At 39.6% G+C, this 22143-nt stretch overlaps 1 protein-coding gene across 2 annotated transcripts in view; it reads right to left on the reverse strand.

Annotated features, from left to right (window-relative positions):
- LOC134538320 (uncharacterized) overlaps positions 1–22143 on the reverse strand; it is a 145506-nt gene that overhangs the window by 46863 nt on the left and 76500 nt on the right. For both annotated transcript variants that reach the window (XM_063379533.1, XM_063379532.1), the window contains exon 2: positions 15313–15421. The gene's annotated coding sequence lies outside the window, so the exon portion shown is untranslated. The remainder of the gene's footprint in view (positions 1–15312; positions 15422–22143) is intronic.

The raw sequence follows: 22143 nt of genomic DNA on the forward strand, positions 1-22143 counted from the left end.
CTTCATTTCTCCACCATATAACGTTGCGGTCACCGCTCAAATTTCACAGTTATCCTGTGACTACGAGACAACTGCGCGCCAGTTCAGAGCCTTGCGCTTAGAGGCGACACCGCGCTGGAAGCACCAGCGAGCGTTATTTGAAAATATATGTATTTAAAGCAAATAAACTGCTATGTTAGCAAAAAATATTACTGTGTGAACAGTCAAAGTTATCCGATTAAAAATGGTTGCCGCATTAGTCAGGCAAAACATTTTTGCTCCAAAAGTATTAAATGTTTTGTTTTTATTTTCGATTTTTATCAATAATAGGATTATTTATGACTGGGGAGCAGATATTTTTAGTTAGAGCAACTGCTAATTTGGTGCAGGTTGGGTAGTTAAAAACTTTTGAAACAAAATTGCATGTAATTCGAAATAACCTTTTTAAATTTTTTTAAAATTCAGAACCGGGATTAATTGGCCTATCAACTGTTGTCGGCTTGACTTTAGGTCATGGAATATCCTGTATAATTCAGTGCTAGCAAAACCAACAATCGCACTTACAATTAAAAAAACGCGTTAAAGAAACGCAATAAAGTTACCGCCAAATAATGAACTCAACAAAAAAAACCTGACAAACTTATATCTACCGTAATGAACAAATGTATCCATTAAACATTTTAAAAGTCACATTGGCCTAAAAAAAAGTAAATATATTTAAAAAAAAAAAATTATGAATTAGAGTTTATATTTGACAACACAACTTGAATCTCTTTTTGGGGGTGAATTTTTTGTGTTTATAACAAACTGGATGAATTTAAATGAGTTAAATCAATTATGATTTTACCGAAATTATCGTGCCATAATTGTTGCAACGGCCAACCGGCTATGGACGTGAGATTTATCGTACGATCTGACATTTTTGTGTCTGTTTTCGTGATGGCTCAGCGACACCCAGTAATTCCGAGACTGTGGAACTTCAGCATCAGTAAGAGAAGCAGGGGGAACCCGCAGTGCTTGGCAGCACTGGCAGTTTTCCGGCGCTGGAGCGGCTGGAACGACAGCCCCGGGTCGAGAAAGCCGACGGCAGGAATGTCCGAGGGGTCGGAGCACGCGGAACTGGTCCGGCGACCCCGGCGCGCCTAGCGGGCCAGCCAGCGAAGCCGAGCTGTCCCTCTGCTGTCCGCCGAGCAGCCCGTACATGTCCGTTCAACGGGGCCGAGCTGTCCCTGCGGTGTCCGCCGAGTGTTTTCGTACCATGCGCGTCTCTGCCTGAGGACGGGAGCAGATAGCAGTTTCCCGAAACGTCGCTTGTTTCTGTTTTGGAAAACTATTGTGTTTGTTTCGTCTTTTTTTCCGTTTTGTCGTGTTTTTGTCTCGTTTCAACTGTTGTGCTGAATTTTTTTTGGGTTCGATATTTTTGTGCTGTCATCATTTGTGGTTTTTTTTTTTTTCGTTCTCTTAGTCCATTTTTCTTTGTTTGTTGACCATATTCCTGTTATGGAATATTATGTGGTGTTTATTTATATCCTGTTGACAACACCAATTTTTTTTGCTTAATTTGTGTTTTTGTCTTTTGGTTTTTTTTTGTAGTTTTCTTCTACAGACACACATGTGCTTAGCAATGGCGTATGTCCAAAAGCTTACGTCAAGTCATGCACTCCCATTGCACAAATCTTTCAAAGATAATGTCCGCCGAGTAGCTCGTACTCATCCGTTCGACGTGGATGATTCAAGGTGTAGCTTACACAAGGGATGTACACTGTTTAAAAACCAATTACCTTAAAATTACGAAGACCGCTTGGTTATAATTCGTCCACAGATCTTCGTAAGAATTTACCGTTATCCTAGCAAACTTACGGGTACTAAGTTTCGTAAGGAAATACTCAGTATTATCTCGAAAAACGAATTTCTTGTATGTACAAAGTTACAGAACGTTCTTGTAGTATTAAAAAAATTCCTTGAAAACTGGTTACAAAGTAAATATTTTGTAAAAGTACAGAATTTTTTTTTTTCCTGAGTAGCTGTGTGTTAAAACATCGTTGCATCGTCTGTGTTTCGTGATTGGTTGAGTTTCTCCCCAGGTGCCTGTCAACTGCCAGCACACGAATCACAGCAATTTTGTGCGGAAAGAAAGTCCCCCTGATTGGCCTGGTTAAAAGGTGGCAATGGCTCCGCTTGCAGACGCCCGCCAATCAGAACGAAGAAACTGTCGGCGCGCGGGTGTACGTTACTGCATGCAGTCTAACGAGCGCTCAGAGTGTTTCGCGAAAAATACACGCCCCTAATTACCAGCAGTGACAAGAAAATGGAAATAACGACGGCGACGACTGAAATCGAACCGTATGTGGTCCAAGGGCTGCTATGTTTCAAATTACAAAGTAAATTAACGGACTTTCCAACAAAGAATCTAACCCAAAATAAAGAAAGAGTTCCTAGTAGTTTCAAACAACTGAATCTTCGTAGAAACTATCGCCGTATTTCGACTTCTGAGTTGTATTTTTCGTTTTAAAGGAAGATGAACATACACGTGGACGAAAGAAGACTGTTCTTACTGAATACCTATGTAACGAGTTTTCAAAAGTTTTGTTAATACAAAAATGTTCTTTTGGATTCATGTTCAAAGTAAGTGAACTCTGGGTCAGTAAATTTACGGAGACATGAAAGAATACCCGGGAAAACTACTGGAAAAAATTCAAAATACTTGCATTCGCTTTATTTACAATCACTTGCACTCCTACTATAAAATACTAGGCAGGTTTAAACTTAAACCAAAAATTATCACGTTATCCTCAGTATTTATCCCGGAGATTTACGTTTCTAAGCTAGCGTCACAGTCTTGGGACCCGTTCAAAATCAAATCGTGAACTTTTAATATCCACGAATAAAACAAAAACAATGTCGAAATCCTTCATAGTTACTGCATATCGCCTCTGAAACAGCCTCAACCCAGATGCCAGACACCAACGGTCTACCAAGATATTGGAAAAAAAAATTAATAAAAACAAATAGGCCCTTAAATTCACAGACACGTAACCAAGGAAATACTGAGTGACAGTATCACAATAATAATTTTAGTATTTTTTTACTATTCAAAACAATATTTAATATGTTTTAGGTCAGTATTTTATTATATTTTTATATTGAATACATACTTTTTTTAAATGGTCCGTGTTAGTACTAAACTTGGATGTTAAATTGGTAGATGATTCATCAGTAATTACTGTAATTCGTTAGTGTGTAATTTTATGTTTGATTCCTAGATGTAACTAAATTTTATGTTTTATGGTTAGAGACCGGAAAAATTCGCAGATTCAATGACCTCCAGGATAGACTCCACTATCCTCTACACACTCGGGCAAATGCCAACTGTTCATTGGCTGCTGACTTGTGAGTCGTCTCGACTGGGTGGACTGTGATTCGACACTTCTTTGAGCGAGGGTCTCTAACTGGCCCTCAGTCCTCCAGATTAACAGTGAACCAATGACAGAAGCAGCACTAAGGTATAATTATTTGAATTTTAGCATAACACGAAATGAATCCGCGAATTTTGCAGGTCTCTAGTAATTGGTGTTGTAACAATCGACATGTACCTGAAAGAAACTCACCCAATCACGGAACACAGACAATGCTACAATGTTTTAACTTTCACCTAGTCTCGGAATCTTTTTCGCGAAATATGCATGCCCCTATCCATCAGTAATTACTGTAATTCGCTGGTGTGTAATTTTATGTTTGATTCCTAGATGTAACTACATTTCATGTTTTATGGTTCAGTGTAAGAGAAGGCGCACACGCGCCTTAACTGCGCCATACGAAAATAGCAAATAACTAATAAATTAATAAATGTACAAAGATCCCTGAATAGTTCGCAGCCGGCGTTACTGGTGAACACGAAGGTGAAAAAAAAAATGTTGCACTGTTAGGGGCAGGCATTTTTCGCGAAAAAAAAAAAATCTGAACGCCTATTAGACTGCAACAAGGTATACCCGCACCAGCGGTCTCTTCCATGTGATTGGCGACCGTCTGCGAGTGCATTTTTTGCCTTATTTAACTGAACTGTTCAGGACGGGTTTTCTTCCGCAATGGAACTACTGTGCTTGGTGTTCTATCAATCGATTTGCACCTGGAAGAAACTCACCCGATCACGAAACACAGTAATCGCCACAGTGTTTTAACATTCAGTCAGTCTCGGATTCTTTTCGCGAAATATGCATGGGCCCCTATGCACTGTGCGTTGGTCTCGATGACCAAGCGAGAGCACACGACGGCGGCCCCAGGGGAAGCGGGCGAACACACACACACACGCCCCACATCTGGCGACCCGAACGGCGGCTGACCTAGAGCAACAACAACGGCCCGGGTTGGGGCCCGTTCCGCAGCGGTGTCCCAGCGACCCGGCGCGCGTCGCTTCGCCCCTGGACTGTAGGTAGGCCTACTTGACGCGTCCCATTGGGGGTCGTTACCACAACGCCGAACGTACAATAACGCCGAATGCCAAATTGACCGCAACGCCGACAGCTAGATAACTTCTGTGTACCACAACGCCGAAATACAGTAACGCCGAAAAATGTTGCTGCGGGGAGGGGGGGGGGGGGGGGGCGGGGGCTACAGGAGCAAAATGAAAAACAACTGAATGAATTTGTGTGATAACCTTACCTAACCTAACCTTTGTGTCAGTCCTGCAATGGCATTTTTCGGGGTTAATGTATTTAGGCGTTGTGGTGCGTCCCTTCCCATTGGCTGGCTCCTTTGAACGGCACCACACAGGAAAAAAAAAAAGGGGGGGGGGGGTGTTTGTCTGCAAAGTCGGTTTACGGACGATAATTTTACGCGATAACGTCATAAGAAAACATTGATGAAAAAATTGCATACTTTTTAATTTTCAAACATTATTTACAGTTTTTGCAAATTTAATTTAAACAATTTTTTTTAAATATAATCACGAACAATTAGTTATAGAAATAAACTGAAATAAAATCAATGTCAATAAATTGTTAATTTGAAATGAAATTGGACAAAAAAAATGGGTGCGTGTACTTATGTACGCGCGTGAGAAGTTAAACTTCTTTGGCATCATTATAAAATAGTTTTTAATTGCATGAAAATAATTAATTACAATAAAATAATAAAAGGGCTGGAAAAAATAGTCAACACAGACAATAAAGTTCAGTTTAAATTTGAAAAATTAAATAAATAAAATTTAGAGAATAATAAATACACAGTCCTTACATACTCGGGGAAAATGACACCTGTTAATTGGTTGCTGACTCGCGAGACGTCTCAACTAGATTGTACGTAATTCGGAACTTTCTAGGGTTTACGTTGGCTAGCAGTTCCCCAGCTAAAATGTGGGCCAGTCGCAGAAGCGGTACGAAGGTATACTTGTTCGAATGTTAGCCTGTCGCGAAATTAATCCGCGAATTTTTCCGGTCTCTAATAATTAGAGACCTGCAAAAATCGCGGATTCATTTCGTGATATGCTACAATTCAAATAATTATCCCTTAGCGCTACTTCTGCAATTGGTTCACTGTTAATCTGGAGGACTGAGGGCCAATTAGAGACCCTCACTCAAAGAAGTGTCGAATCACAGACACTCAGTCGAGACGACTCACAAGTCAGCAGCCAATGAACAGGTTTACATTTGCCCGAGTGTGTGGAGTGTAGTAGAGTGTATCCTGGAGGTCATTGAATCCGCGAATTTTGCAGGTCTCTACTAATAATGGATAGGACCATTTTTTTATTTTTCGTGAAATAACCTGATCGCTCATTAAACTGTAAAAAAGTTTGTCCGCGCTAACGATTGTCTCCTTGTAATATAAGTCATTACTAGGGACCGGAAAAATTCGTGGATTCATTTCGTGAAATGTTAACATTCAAATAATTATACTTTTGTGCTGCTTCTGTCATTGGTGTTCTTTTAATCTGGAGGACTCTGGCCCAATTAGAGATCCTCAATCATAGAAGAATCGAATCACAGGCAAACCATTCGAGACGAACTCTCAAGTTAGCAGCCAATAGCAGGTGGCATTTTCCCGAGTAAGCAGAGTATTGTGAAGGCTATCTCACAGGTCAACGAACCCGCGAATTTTTCCGATCTCTAGTCATTACTAGGGACACCTGTATTTCGCGATTTCATTTCATGTCAAGGTATTTCACCAAACACTGTAGCTTTTTCTAAGAGTCGTGGCAAATTGTGAGGGTGCAGCAGTACGGTGACCACATTCTCGTTGGCCCCGTCAAGAGCGGGACGACACCTCTCACCGACCTCAGCCGATAACCACAGGAGAAAAGCTACAGTATTTTGTGAAATACCTTGACACGAAATGTATTCGCGAAATACAGGTGTCCCTAGTCATTCATTACCCTATTTGGCCGGGCCATTCAGGACGCGTTTGCTTCTGCATTGGCTGGCTGTGATTGGTGTGCTGACGGTAGACGTGTACCTGAAATAAACCCAGCCAACCGCGAAACACAGAGAACGCTACAGGGTTTTAACACACAGCTGGTCTGGAAATCTTTTCGCAAAAAGTACATGGCCCTAATAATAGGTTCAGAACCAAAAATTTGGTGGATTCTATTGGTCGAAAGGTAGACTGCAAACATTTATACCTCTGCATTTCTTTGATGATTGGATCATAAATGTTTGGACACTCCCTTCTACAACTGTGGACCAGACAACTAGAGTAGTTTCCGAATCGCATCGAGCCACTCAAAAAAAAAAGGGGGGGCGGGGTGTGTGCTATATAAACCCAACAGCCAATAGGATAGCAAATGTGGGTAGATTGTGCATAGTACTGTGAATTATAGCCTGATACGAAAATAATCACGAAATTCTCGTGTCTGCAATAATGGGTTAACAATACAGATTGAAACGTATAACTTTTTTTTTTTCCATTTCTTGACCTAACATGTTTCCTTGGCTTTTTACCCAGAAATTCGAAAATCCCGACTATTTCAGGATTGCCTTGTTTTTTTCGTGATGCTGTACACAATGGAATTAAATCGTTTGTGATTTTAAGATACCTACCTAGTATTTTATAAACATCTCTCACGATTTTAAGAGGAAGGTTTTATGATATTTAAACTAACATAACACTTAGTATATCCATTATAGCTTATACAAACGACACCCAATCTGCTTGCACGCGAACGCTCTGACTGATTAAGACTACGTCGGTGTCTGTGAATGACTTTTTACAGTTTAGTGCTGTCGAACGTGTACTTACAACTTTTTTTTTTAACTAAGTACTTAAGAAGCAGGAAATAAACGCTTGAGTGTAGAATGAGAATGGGTTTAGAATGTTTCGTGAATGACAGCTGAAGAAAAATGATAAAAAAAAAAAAAAAGACGGTTCACTGGTCCTGAAAGTAGTCAAACCTGTTTTGTAAAAGGAAAAAATAAACAGAACCTCTTCCGACGATCTGGTTCCTGAAGCTTCTTGCTGCTTTTTGGGCCTGTGTCCAGGCGGTATCCATCTCACCGTTCCAAATGCTGCATCGCCAATACATCTCTGCCTCGGCATTGAAAGATACCAATCACATATATTTAGTCAGAAAATTATACATTTATATAATATATATATTTATTTGTTTTCCTTGTTAAATTTCTTACACGGAATTCTCTGCGTTGTATAGGACTTTACATTTGACATAAGCTGATTTAGGCTTGTTCTCCTTGTGTTTATGTGTTCATCTTTGTTGTCCATTCTTGAGGTTTTCCTGCGACAGAGCATGGCACTGTTTTAAAACGTCGGAAAGAACCTACACAAAAAGTTAATGACGAGTTTTTATTGGCTGCCGAGTGCGGCGACTCAAGTTGGCTACGCGGGGGGTGAAGGTACACAAGAAAAGAAGAACCCTACGATGGTTTCCCTTCGACTTCCGCAATGAATGAGGCGAAGAGGTAACGCTTATCCGAGTTCCGAATTCGCGAGGGGAAAAAAAAACTTTCCTAGAGAGAGAAAAAAAACCCGAACCTGGTTGGCGAACGAGCTCGCAGGTATTTAGGCCCAACAGCCGGAAGACCGGACACACAAATCCACCTGAGATACTTGTTCGTTAAGGCCCTGTCACACTGTTTGTAATCCATGCTCAGTTTCTTTTCTTCGCCCTTAGTATGTACGGTAATAGAATTCTTTATTAAAAAAACATACGTACCTAAATTTAACCCAATTTAGCGTGTAATTCCAGAAAATGCCAAGGACATAATTGAATGAGAAACATAAAATAATTTTTCACAATATAGTAAGATGTGTGTTAATGCATTCAAATAGTTTCTTACTAACCGCTCAATTACCTTCAGACATATATTTTGTTATAAGACACAGCTTGCTCCTATTTGGGAGGGGGACGACGACGACATAAATGACGCTACTCTTTATGCAAGTAATTCCAGTATAGTTAATTTTCTTCACCTGAAGTAGATTCGGTGATATAATTTCTTCATAAAAAACACCTAACTAATTTTCTCTTCCCCCCCACCTCCGGCTAAACCTTGGAATTTCGGAAAATTGTAAATATATTTGCAGTTTTAGAGCACTTACTATTTTTTATGTTAGTTAAAAGTTACGCTATAGTATACGGGTCAAACAAATCATCTAGTTTTTACATAAGAGAGACTGCTATGAAACCTTACCTTAAACACAGTGCGTAAATCCTCTTTCTTCCTCTTTTAAATAAGCTTAGTTAAGTTCGCAACAAAGAATCTCGTTAAACTCGTAATATCACTGAATTAAATCTTTGCCACAACAAACGGTTTGTTTTAACATGAGCCACACTATTAAGTTATGTTGCTGCAAAAAAAAATTCGTTCGATATGTAAGTATAATTACAGCAAGGAAAAAAAAGATGCTTGTTTTGTCATTATAATGGTTCAACAACATTCCTTAATGACGAAGTTAGTTAATATTGCTATAAAGAAAACTTTGCGTAACAAGAGACAATAATGTAACCTGAAAAAAATAAGTGTCCAAATAAACGAAATAAATTGAAGAAAAAAATACAAGCATAAATCATAAGTCGTTGATTTCATCGGGGATTTTTTTCTAGTGTGGCCTCAAAGGAAATTTTTAGGTTGGTTATTATTGAAAAAAAAAAATCGGTCAATTAGCTGCACCAGCCGATTACTATATTATTCAAACGGCTGCCGCCATAAAAATTCCGGAACCTGTCTGAAGGTCGAAGCCGTGTACTAGAATATAATAAACCTGACCTGATTGTAGGAACCCACCCAACCTTTATATTTACCCCTCCCCCTCCCCACATTCCCAACGGACAAACGCGACTGGTTTCCCACATACTTGACACACATTTATATCTGTCACGTGAGAACAGTGTAGGAACACGTGCTTCGACAACACGGTCAGAGAAAAATATTGAACTGCTAGCGTCAAACATTTCTGTCAAATATACATTATTAACACACGAGAATTTGAAATCATGCCTACACTGTAATTTTTTTTTTGTGAATGGAAAAGACAAAAAGAAATTCATGTAAAATTACAGACATTTGTAAATTCGTATACGTTTACACGAAAACAACTGTATCACCACCAAATAGTGTTCGCAGTAATACTGGGTTCGGATTCTTAACCGGGTTGTCCCAGTACCTCCAATAGTTAAAGTCATTTGTAATCTGTTCCCTTAATAGCTTTCCAGTATTAACTGCGCATATTAGTAACCACGGTAAAAACAAAATGAAATTGCTGAATATTCGATTATCTTTTCCATGGTTTAGAGGGAAAAAAATGCTTCAATTAAACATCAATGAAAATATAAAATCATGCGCAAATTTTCGTAATAAATACTCAGTATTATCTCGAAAAACGTATTCCATATATGCAAAAATCACCATAGCAAAGTGTTCACAAAGTTACAATATCATTATTTTAGTTTTACAAACTATTTCTTGGCAACTGGTTTCCAAATGAATTCCAAATATTCTGTGTAGAGCTGAGAAACGACAGTGAAGATTCCGCCGAGTCAAAAAATAACCAGCGGCAAGTATTTTTTCGGGAAACAAACCTGACCGTTCGTTAGACTGCAACAAGGTATGCCCTTGTGATGGGCGGCCATGTGCCTTGGTCGGGGGCCACACACGGCGCGGAACGCGTAAACTCAAGCCTAAAACGCAAGGAAGCTGAAAGTTGGCCACTACTTGCGTTGCAATTTTGCGTTAGACCATAAACGGCTATTTGAAAACTTCATTATTAGGGCCGTGCATATTTCGCGAAAAAAATACCGAGACTAGCTTAAAGTTAAAACACTGTAGCGATTACTGTGTTTCGTGATTGGGTGAGTTTCTTTCAGGTGCATGTCGATTGATATAACACCAATCACAGCAAGTCCTTGAGAAAAAAAACGCGTCCTGAGTGGCTCGGTTAAATAATGCAAAAACCTCTCTCGCAGACGGCCGCCAATCACATGGAAGAAACCGCTAGTGAGGGTATACCTTGTTGCAGTCTAATAGGCGCTCAGATTTTTTCACGAAAAATGCCTACCATTACGTAAACGCGAACTTCAAGCGCGCTGCTTGCGTTGCAATTTTGCGTTTTGGTTAGACCATAAACGGGTATTTGAAAACTTCATTATTAATATTCATGCGTCTTTCTAATGAAGCGGGATGATAAGTGGGACGCTCATTGGTGCTTCTAGCGCGGTGTTGGCTCTGAACTGGGGCGCAGTTTTCTCGTCGTGCCAAGGGAAACTATCATAGGCGTGCCCAGACATTTCCATTAGGGGGGGCCCTGCTAAATTTTTAAATCAGAAGCTGAATTTAGAATGTTAAATAGCCTAAATACAGTCACTCATTGCCGTGTTTATATTTTTGTGCAGTATCAACGAGATATGTTTACTAGTTAATATTTATATCCGTATAATTTTAAAAATCTTGCGAAAATATGTTTTTTTCCATAGATAATGTATAAAGGATACTTACACATTTTCCCCCCTCAAATTTCCCAATAGCTTGCTCCAGATCTACCTTGAAATGAACTTCTTTTTAGTGAATGCAAACACAGCAATTCAAACAACAGCACTTTAACAAACCTCATAATTTTTTTTTGCTTGGCCATTTTAAGGAACCTCGTGTTTTAAATAAACTAAGGCGGCTGTATTTCCAGTACGATAAAATGTTTAAAAATATTGTTCATTAGCACGCTGCAACACTGAAAAACAGTTTGAGTGTCACAGTGCCAGGAATATACGAATATAAACGAACGCATTAGAGAAAATGCCGATGTGAGTGATTACATTAGGGGGGGCCATGGCCCACCTGGCCCCCCCTGTAGGCACGCCTATGGAAACTATGATATTTCAGCGGTAACCATACTATTATATGGCGCAGAAATGCAGATAAATGAGCTTTCAAGAATCTCCACCGAGAATTTCATGCCTAAAAAATTATTCTGTAAACACGCGTTTTAGTCATATTCTCTCTCTCTTTCTCTCTACAGTTGAAAAACGGAAACAGAACAACTCATCCACCCTCAACCCACTCGGAAATTTTGAGCAGTTTTTAAAATGGCGTGTTTTTTTTTCTGAAGCTCTGTAAGCCCGCATGTCTATGTACCCGGATAGGCCGGCCCTTAAGCTAGGTGTACAATTGGTAGAGACTGGAAAAATTCGCGAATTCATTTCGTGACAAGATGAAATTCAAACATGTGTACAATTCTGCTGGTTCTGCTATTGGCTCGCAGTTTAACTGAGTTCTCTGGGCCAATGAGAGACTAGAGACCAAAGAAGCATCGAATCGCAAGCTACCTAGTGGAGACACCTCACAAATTAGCACCCAATTAACACGCGGGTCTGCTTGAGAAATGCAGAGGATAGTGGAGGCTATCCTAGAGGTCATTGAACCCGCGAATTTTTCCGGTCTCTAATAATTGGAAAAATAACTATAGCAGTAGGTCGTGCGCACAAGATTTGACCGCCATGTTTTCCAACCTACTGATTCACAATAGCGCACAGGACTGTCGTGTGCATGGGAGACAGGCCGTGCGCATAGAAGGGAAATGAATATATTTTATATCTGCTACGTACGCATGGCGCAACAACCAATGAGAGCAGAGCAGGAAGCCATCTTGGCGGGACTAAAGAACTGTTTATATTTATCAAATATATTGTTGAGATATTACAATGCTCAGGTGTAATAGTGAATAAAAAAATGTCTCGTGGTTAGAATGGTTAGCTAAAAATTTTATATAGACCTTATGTTGAAAAACTATGTTCACAAATTGCTGGTTAGATGTCACGGGATAATAGTTTGGTAGTTAATACAGTTACCAAAACTGCCAACAGATGTCGGATACATGAAATTTCGTTGAAATTAACAGTAAGATTTCAATTTGTGAACCGACTTCACACAGGTCGTGTGCACAGTCATGCGCATGGCTAGGGACAGGAAAAAATCGCAGGTTCATTTGCCTGTAGGATAGACTCCACAGCACTCTAAATACTCGGGAAAAAATGACACCTGTTTATTGGCTGCTGACTCATGAGGCGTCTCAACTAGGTTGCCACTTTCTTGGTTTAGGGTTTCCCATTGGCTACCAGTTCCCCAGATAAAATGTGGGCCAGTCACAGAAGCGGCCCGAAGGTATACTTTTTTGAATGTTAGCCTACCGCGAAATGAATCCTCTGGGCTCTACGCACCCACTTCGGTTTTTTTGACGTAATAACGTCTTATAAATCGATGAACGCCGGCTGCACGCACGAAAAAAACATGACTCATTGTCACGTTCCGCCTGAGCCGAGCGTGCAAAAACCGGCCAACCACCGTGCGAGAAAATCTTCAATAATATCAAACAGGTTAAGGCGGGCTTTTTAAAAGCAGCAATTTAAAAAATTTTGATATGACGTTATCACGTAAAATTATCGTCCGTAAACCGACTTTACAGACAACCGCCCCTCCTTTTTTTTAATCGGGAAGCCAGCCTTGTTCATTCCTTCCAGCTGCTGGGATCGCTACTCGCGGCTGCCAACTGGCGCTCGTCGGGGCAGATAGATGAGGGGGGAAGGGAGAGAGAGGTGCGGCTGTAGTTGACCCTGGGCACTGTCCAGAGACGCGGGTGACCTCACTGCCACACATACCGCTCCTATGTTCCGCTGAGCCGGTTGGCTGAGCTCCCCCTTTCCAGGCGCGCACGCGTTGGCACACGTGCGCTGCGCTCTTTATTTTGCGTCGGGCTAAAATAATTCACATTGCTACGAACACTTTGTTATACAAGATGTCCATAAAATAATGTCCCAGTTTCAAAGACTATTTACAACAAATAATTAGGGGCAGGCATTTTTCGCAAAAAAAAAAAAAAAAAAAAAAAAAAACTGAACGCCTATTAGTAGAGACCGGAAAAATTCGCGGATTCATTTCGTGATAGGCTGAAATTCAAACTTGTGTACATTTCTGCTGGTTCTGATATTGGCTCGCAGTTTAACTGGAGCTCTCTGGGCCAATGAGAGACTATCGACCAAAGAAGTGTCGAATCACAAGCTACCCAGTGGAGACACCTCACAATTTAGTATCCAATGAACACGCGTTTTTACTTGAGAAATGCAGAGGATAATGGAGGCTATCCTAGAGGTCAATGAATCCGCGAATTTTTCCGATCCCTACCTATTAGACCCACACCAGCGATTTCCTCCTTGTTATTGGCGGCCGTCTGTGGGAGAAGTCGTTGCCTTATTTGAACCAGCCACTCAGGACGCGTTTGCTTCCGTGTTGAATTACTATGATTGGTTGTACTGACATTAGACATGTACCTGAAAGAAACTCGCCCAATCACGAAACACAGACAATGTTAGTGTTTTTTTAACTTTCAGCTAGTATTGGAATCTTTTAGCGAAATGTGCATGCCCCTACAAATAATAAATCAAATTAAAAGGTAAACTAACATAATTGTTCTAACAAATGTCTTTAGTTATACGTAGAGACCCGAAAAATTCGCGGGTTCATTTCGTGTTATGCTAAAATTCAAATAATTATACCTTCTGTCATTGGTTCACTGTTAATATGGAGGACTGAGGGTCAATTAGAGACCGTCACTCATAGAAGTGTCGAATCACAGGCCCCCCAATCGAGACGACTCACAAGTCAACAGCCAATGAACAGTCGGCATTTGCCCGAGTATGTAGAGGATATTGGAGTCTATCCTGGAGGTCATTGAACCCGCGAATTTTCCGGGTCTCTAGTTATACGGCACGCATCAGACCTAAAGTCCAATTCTTCCCAAAATTTTGTTAACGGAGTAATTGAAGCAATAATAGCCTCTTGAATTCTGTGTGTCAACTCTGACAAATAATTAAGTAGCGGCGGAACATAGACACGATCATTTATAAAGCCTTAAAGGGATGGCGTCATGTCAGGTGAACGTGGAGGCAGCGAAAAAGATCTCTGTCGTCTCGACCATCACGACCAACCCAACAACGGTCAGGGACTTGGACGTTCAACCTCTCTCGTTCAAAGAGATTCCAATAGGGAGGGGCTCCACCCTGTTGCCAGATAAAGTTTTCAGGTTCAGCCTCCACTAATCTCCATCTTGCGTGCATGCGCTTATCTAAAACAGTTTTGAGTTACTCTTTCATCGTGATCTTGAACCAAAACAGTAAAACGCTTATACAGTCGACACTACTAAAATTTATAACTAAGACATTATTTTATGGACATTCTGCATATGCTTTCCTTTTCGCTGATTTCTTTCTTCAGAAACTTCCCTTCTCTTGGACGGGTCGAAGTGATTCAGTTACTCTACTGCTAGCTGGTAGCTGACTGGCACACAGTCGTAGAGGGGAGTTTAGAGATAATTGTGATCCGATCATAGAAACATTGAAAAGATGTAGGCCCCCTACACGTTTGCGGTCTACCTTGCGACCAAAATAATAGGAAACATTTCCGTTTATCCGTCTTTCCGACAGGAGAAAACCAAATTCACGGACACATTTCGAGACAGGCTAGAATTAAATTAATTCTAACTTTTTGCTGCAATTTTGAACGACGACCTCCGAGCCCATAACAAACATATCACAAGAGCCGTCGAGAAAAACTAAGATACTGTGGGTAAAAATTTGGTTGACACACACACACACATTATGTAACTTCATCCCCGTAAATATGTTATAGAATTGTACTTAAAAAAAACTTTTTTACGTCAACAATTATTTTATATTGTGTAGTTAATCAACTAAGTTGTGTGAACAGGCATTAGACTGTTCATAGTTCAAGAGATAAGGTGCGAATATTAGTGTAAAGAATAAACAGATATAAATTGCATTAATTGTGCTATACTTACAAACCCTACTATCACAACACATAACAGTATTTTTTTTATACTTACGCAACTGTGATAAGTCGGTATGGCCAAACTTCCAAGCTTGACGTACAGTCAAGAAAGCCACCAGTGTTCAGCTCGATGTAGTTATCCGTTATGCTTCACCAGACACCATCTAAAAAGAGCAAAATGCGTATTTATTCTTTGATTTGGCCAAACAAAACAAGAACAGCTAGTCTACCTTTATCACTCGCTTCTCAACGTCACGCTGAAAATTACATCAGCTATTTATTAAGACTCGATCTCATGTGCCATGTTAAAAATATATATATATTTTTTGTCATTAATATTACTATATGGCTTTTCTTGTAAATTTATCTGAATATCTCTCTTGCATTTTGTGTTTTGTCTCATATTTTGTCAACAGTTAATTTAATAAATATTATCTAATAACTGGTTTCCAAAGGAATCTTTCGTAAAAGTACAGGAAAAAAAAAATATGTGTATAGTCTGGTTAGGAAATTCGAGACTCAAAACCAAACGCAAGACATATTTGGGTAAATTTACACTTTTCAGAGTTTCCTGAATGCGAGAGTAGTTCTCCTCCGCATGCGCAGATGGCTGCACGCCTACTTCCGGAGCGAAGGATTCCGGATTCCACAGTCGGGAACGCACCACAACGCCGAAATACCACAACGCCGAAATGCCAAATTGACCACAACGCCGACAGCTAGAAAACTGCTGTGTACCACAACGCCGAAATACACTAACGCCGAAAAAGGTCATTGCAGGACTTCCACAAAGGTTAGGTTAGGTTAGACTAGGTTAGCTTAGACTAGGTTAGGTTAGACTAGGTTAGGTTAGGCTAGGTTAGGTTAGGCTAGGTTAAGTTAAGTTAGGTTAGGTTAGGTTAGGCTAGGCTAGGATAGGCTAGGTTAAGTTAGGTTAGGTTAGGTTAGGTTTGGTAAGGTTAGTTTTGATTGTAGTATTTCGGCGTTAAGGTACATTTAATAAACACACACAAATTCATTCAGTTGTTATTTCGGCGTTGTGGTACACAGCAGTTTTCTAGCTGTCGGCGTTGTGGTCAATTTTGACATTCGGCGTTATGGTATTTCGGCGTTGTTGTAACGACCCATAAGAAGAATAAGTCATTAAAGGTATGTAGGCTACCTATGAGCAGAAACCGGAAAAATTTCGCGGATTCATTTCGCGATAGGATAGAATCAAAAACATGTTTACCTTCGTATTGGTTCAGTGATTGGACCACAGTTTATCTGGAGGACTCTGAGCCAATGAAGGAACCGTCAACAAAAGAAGTATAGCATCACTAGCATTCTTGTACCAATACGCAAGTGGCATTTGTCCGAGTATATAGAGCATTTTGAAACCTGTCCTGAGGTAGTCGAAATCGCGAATTTTTTTCAATCCATACCTCTGAGTCTGTAATGAAAAATTGCTGAAGAGACAGACATAGCATTAAATAATTTTTTTTTACTTGATATGTTTTCTTAACTGCTCAAGTCTGATCACGAGATATATATTTTTTTTAAATTACTTTTTTCTAAACTGTAGACATAATAATTTAATGACAATTTAATTTACTAAAGTTTCTGTATAATATTTTTACAGCATTTTAAAGTAATTACACAAAAAGAATTTGTTATTGTGTAAGTCGTAACACTTATCGTTTAAAACCTGCCGTATAAAACAGCAGCTGAAGGAGCAATTAGCAAAAACCAACCACAAGATATATCCACTCGCCCAAATGAAACCCACAGCACAAACAGCTTCAGGCCAACCACTAACAACTAGCGTACTGCAGGCAAGGAACACGCCCAGCAAATTGCCGGGATTGCGTAGTGGAACTGCAGGCGTCCGTAATCTCCGAATACACCGTGACATAGGATGAAGCACCGACGTATCATATGGGGTGAGGTGGACAAAACAGTGATTTGGGGGGGGGGGGGGGGGGGGCATCGGCGAGCAAAACCAGGTTTCTTCTACGTAAAATCATACGCGGATTCATTTCACGATAGGCTGAAATTCAAATACATTTTATTTCCCTTTGTGCTGCTTCTACGATTGAACTATTAAGACACAGATATTTCGCGGATTCTTTTGGTTGATAAATAGACTGCAAACATGTATGTATGACTTCGCATTTATTTGACGATTGGATCACAACTCTCTCGACACTCCCGTCTACGATCGTGGGCCAGTCAACTACCGAATATTATCGACCCACTTCAAACAAGGGGAGCTTCTGCCGTAAGAAATGAGCCAATAGAAACGCATACGAGGGTACAGAGTACACATTACTGTGAATTTTAGCCTGCTACCTAGAGACCGAAAAAATTCGCGGATTCATATGGCGGTAGGCTAACATTCGAACAAGTATACCTTCGCACCGCTTCTGCGACTGGCCTACATTTTATCTGGGGAACTGCTAGCCAATGGGAAACCCTAAACCAAGAAATATATATATATATATATATATATATATATATAGAAAACATGTAGACGCTTCCCACACCACTGAAAGAGAAAACATTATATAACCTTTTATTCTTCCTACCATCTATCTTCAAAATCCAAGAGGTCCCCACGACGCTCGAGCAAATCCCCATTTAGCCTCATTGGCTCCCCTACTATTGGGACTGTGTAAAAACCCTAAAACAACCTAGTTGAGACGCCTCATGAGTAGAGACCAGAAAAATTCGCGAGTTCATTTCGCGATAGGCTAAAATACAAATAGTTATATATATATATATATATCTCAATGCAGCCTCTGTTATTGGCTCACAACTCACCTAGATGACTCTGGGCCAATGAGAAAAACCCAACCAAAGCTGTATCGAATCACATGCTGCTACGTTGGGACGTCTCACAAGACAGCAGCCAATGAGTGGGTGACATTTGACTGAGTGTACGTAGAACTATGGAGTTCATTCTACAGGTCATTGAATCCGCGAATTTTTCTGGTCCCTACTCATGACTGTAGAGACCTGCAAAATTCGCGGATTCATTGACCTCTAGGATAGACTCCACAGTCCTTTAAATACTCGCGGAAATGACACCTGTTAATTGGCTACTGACGCGTGAGACGTCTCAACTAGGCTGTCCGTAATTCGGCACTTTCTTGGTTTAGTGTTTCCCATTGGCTCACAGTTCCCCGCATAAAATGTGGGCCAAACGCAGAAGTGGTATGAAGGTATAGTTGTTTTGATGCTAGCCTATCGCGAAATGAATCCGCGAATTTTGCATGTCTCTACACGAGTCAGCAGCCAATGAAACCGCGAATTTTTCCGGTTGCTACTGATACCAAACGAATTCGCGAAATTTCCGAGTCTCTTAACTATAGTTTAGCTGAACGCCTCTTTAAGCCAGTAGAAAAACCTAAATCAAATGAGTATCGAATAACAAGCATCCCAGCTGATAGGTGTCGCAAGTTAGCAGGCCTACGGGCAGGTGGGATTTGTCGGAGTACACAGAGGATCTTCGCTTAGTCATCCTGGAAGTCACTGAAACCATATGGGCAACAAAGTGGTTTGGAACTCATTGTAAGGGAGATGACTTGGGACGTAAAATACCGACTTGTACCTTTCCTACGTGTGTGTACGTGTATGAGTGTATATATATATATGTGTGTATATATGTATATATATACACATACATATATACATACACACACGAACATATTTATTTATTTGAGAGATAGGGTATCAGTTCTGGAAAAAAAAAAAAAACAATTTTTTTTTTTACAAACGCTACACATTACAGAACAGGGTCCACACCAATCCGTAGAAACATTTCCCAGACTTTTCCATGATCAATATTACAAATTTCCCTGGCGAATTTGTGAAAATAATTTACCTATTTTGCATTTTTTTTAAAGAAATAAAAGACAATCCAACCTCCACCATTCCTTTAGTTGTACTAAGCTTAGTTCAAACATAACCTTACATTTTAAAATTTAGGTAGTGCACTAAAATATCATCTGAAAAAAAAAAAGTTTATTCAAAGTCTGGAAGATAGCATACCGGAGAATGAGAGATTTCCCATTTAAATTACTATCATTGATGAATTTTCATGACTTTTCCAGGTTTTTAAGTAAATTCCCTGACTTTTCCCTGATTTTACAGAACGTGGATGCCCAGCGGAAATTTCCGGCATAGGCAGAGACCTAAATCACCTAAATTACTCGCGCTACTTTTAGGTGGCAGGCTATGATCCACAAATGGGTCCGTGCATCAACTCAATGTCAGGTGTTCATTGGCTGCTGTCTCCTACATCACTTTCTCTCCGGGGTCGCACATGACTAACTAGCTTCTTAGTCCTCCGAGGCGTGTGAAATAACACGTGATCCAACGACTAACGGTCGTTCAAGCGAACAAAAAAATTTGCATTCTTAGGGCGCGGTTGCGCGGGATTGTGAACTGCTTCAGGTAAACGTGTTCAACTTTAGCGCGCGGTTTACACACCTTCTGAACACGTTTCGTTCGAGGCCATTTGTCGTTCAACTTAAACAGGTTGGCAAAGTAGTTCAGAACGAGATCTTTTCTACATAAGCCTCTGATTGGCTGTTGAGTGGTGAGAGTTTAAACAGTCCTTTGCGGAAAACGCAAGATGGAGAAGGTCCCTGGCACCAGTTCGTGTAATATTTTACTGACTGCAACACAAATTATCAACTAGTTGATACTTTATTGTTTTAAAATTTATGCTGACGGTAATTCTCTAACAGAAGTACACTTTATCATTTTGTTTCGAAACGTATTTTTCTGACGACTTTTTAACAGTTCCATCAGTTGTTTCTGCATTGCAAAGTGACTAATATAATTAAATTTAAAAAAATACAGATTCGTTTATCTCTGCTTACATTACCGTACAAACCAATTAAAAAAAAAAACGTTTTTCTAGATACCAAATAAATAGGATCCACAACACATTCATTCGATGTACAGCAGACAATCGGTTTCGGAGTTGAACAGACTTTATACCGACTGCCGTGTGACCGCACACTTCGGCGATTATAAAAATGTTTACTTAAACCTGTTCACCTGAATTATTTCGGTTCCGTTTAACCGCGCCCTTGGACTGTCGAAGAACGGTAACTAGAATTTCACAGACCGTGTCCATCAGCAGTGGCGGATACAGCAATAATATTCCAGGAAAGTATTTGAAAAAAATTAATAATAATTCAAAGAATTACGTCATCAAAAAGGGGTCTGGACAGTTACATTATCGGTCTCATCATGTATTTGTGGTCTATGAATCCAGGTGTCGTAACAGCTCACCTTGTATCACCAAAAATGACACACTGCCTTCACTGAGCTCTTTCATATTTTATCATAACTTCAGGGGGGTATATATCACCCTATCAACAACCCCACATTTTCCTTCGGACCGTGTACGCTAATGCATTACACTTAATTTTTTTTTCCGTAAAGGAACATAAATATTCATGTATTACAGATATTTGTAAATTTTGTACGATCACATGAAACACCAACTGCATCACTACAAAATAGTGTTCGCAGTAATACTGGGTTAAGATTCTTACCACAGACTTGATTTTAGCTTTTAAACTGGGGTGGCAAGGCGTACCGGGGGTCTGGGGGTGTGTAATGCCCCCACGTGTAAGGGGTGTCTGGGGTGTGTAATGCTCCCTAGTGTAAAGGGAGTCCTCCCACGGGAAACTTAAAAATACTAGCATTAAATTATTAATTTTTTAAAAGCTTTTTCACTATTTTCACTACAAATCAGAAAACATTCTCTAGTTACATTGTTAATTAGTTTAATTAATGCAAGTTCCCGAAACACTTTATTTTTCTGCACTAGATAAGTCTTGATCAATAATGACTCAACAAAGTTTCGTGATTGTAAAATCTTATTTTACAATTATTTAAAATTATTGGTTATTTTTTACTTCAAAATGGGGTGGCTTGATACTGGGTTGAACAAATTTTGGTGGCAACTGCCACCCCTCTCCACCACAAATGACGCCTATGATTCTTACCCGGGAATTTATGTTGTGTGTAGTCCCTGTATCTCCAGTAGTTAAGCCGTTCCCTGAATAGCTTTCCAGCATTAACTGCGCACATTAATAAGCACAATAAAACAAAATAAAGTCCAATGTCTGAATATTCGATTATCTTTTCAATGTTAAAAAAATTGGTTGTCTGTAAAGTCGGTTTAAGGACGATAGTTTAACGTGACAACGTCATAACAAAACATTGATGAAATGATTGATCCAGAAGAAAAGAAAATATCATATTCGGCCTGAGACTGAGCCGTAATAGGTTTTTGCAACCAAACCATTTAGGCATTAAAAATATTATATTCTTTGAGAAATAAGTTTTTTTTTAATTTGAATCATTTTTATTGAATTATCACTATTTTGTATGGATACAAAGGAGTGAATTGAAATTTACAATTTAATTAATAAATTTACTTTTATTTGCATTCATTAATTCAAATATATTTATTACTTTTGAAATGTTGCGTGCGCCGTATTTATTTTTACAAGTACAAAAAAAGTTTGCAGCTGCCGGAATTCAAACCAACAACCTTAGGAATGGAAGTTAGAGGCGTTGACCGCACGACCACGAGGCCATACATAGAAACTAGTAGTTTCAGATGTTATATAGATACATATTTATAAAAAAAAATTTCAGGGTAGGGGAATAATATTATTTCGTTTTTATAACACGATTTTATAACAAATACGCATCCCAAATACGCCAAACTTATTTATAATGTGTTACAATATTTTTTTAAAACATTGTGCAAAAGATCCCGGGTGTAAATTGAATTATTATGTGTAACTGTAAAACACCATTGTTGGTTCAAACCGTATTTGAATATTCAACATTACTTTTAAATAACCGTACCGAT

This window comes from Bacillus rossius, chromosome 13, assembly GCF_032445375.1.
Source record: "Bacillus rossius redtenbacheri isolate Brsri chromosome 13, Brsri_v3, whole genome shotgun sequence".
NCBI classification, from domain to species: domain Eukaryota; kingdom Metazoa; phylum Arthropoda; class Insecta; order Phasmatodea; family Bacillidae; genus Bacillus; species Bacillus rossius.